The 352-nt window shown below is 43.8% G+C and overlaps 1 protein-coding gene across 1 annotated transcript in view; it reads left to right on the top strand.

Moving 5' to 3' along the window:
- Positions 1 to 352, top strand: part of LOC119585572 (fidgetin-like protein 1) — a 26,272-nt gene that overhangs the window by 25,091 nt on the left and 829 nt on the right. The window lies entirely within an intron of this gene.

Raw genomic sequence — 352 nt, 5'->3', positions numbered from 1 at the left:
CTCATATTATTACAACGCCGTATTGTTACAACGCCCAGGGAACCGCGCGCTCCTTGATCGCATCATTAAACCATTGTGGCAAGCCCCTTCCCTTGGGATTTCTACGGGGTCTGGTTGGTGATGAATCCCGCGCGCCGCAACTGGTATTCCAACTTAATGACGATTTACGCTGATATTCACAGTCAGTGTTATGTGAAAGATAGTGTCAAACTTGACTAAGGGAATATCAAATGTCATTTACAACTGACATATTCACAATCGCTCTTAGGACCTTTAAAGTGGAGGAAAGTTCGGGGTGACCAACGTGAGCAAATGCTATATTTCACTATTAATAAATCAGCCGGCATTGTAT

This window comes from Penaeus monodon, chromosome 20 (genome assembly GCF_015228065.2).
Source record: "Penaeus monodon isolate SGIC_2016 chromosome 20, NSTDA_Pmon_1, whole genome shotgun sequence".
NCBI lineage: Eukaryota > Metazoa > Arthropoda > Malacostraca > Decapoda > Penaeidae > Penaeus > Penaeus monodon.
Note: the sequence above shows the minus strand (reverse complement) of the source record. Positions and strands in the feature narration are given on the sequence as shown.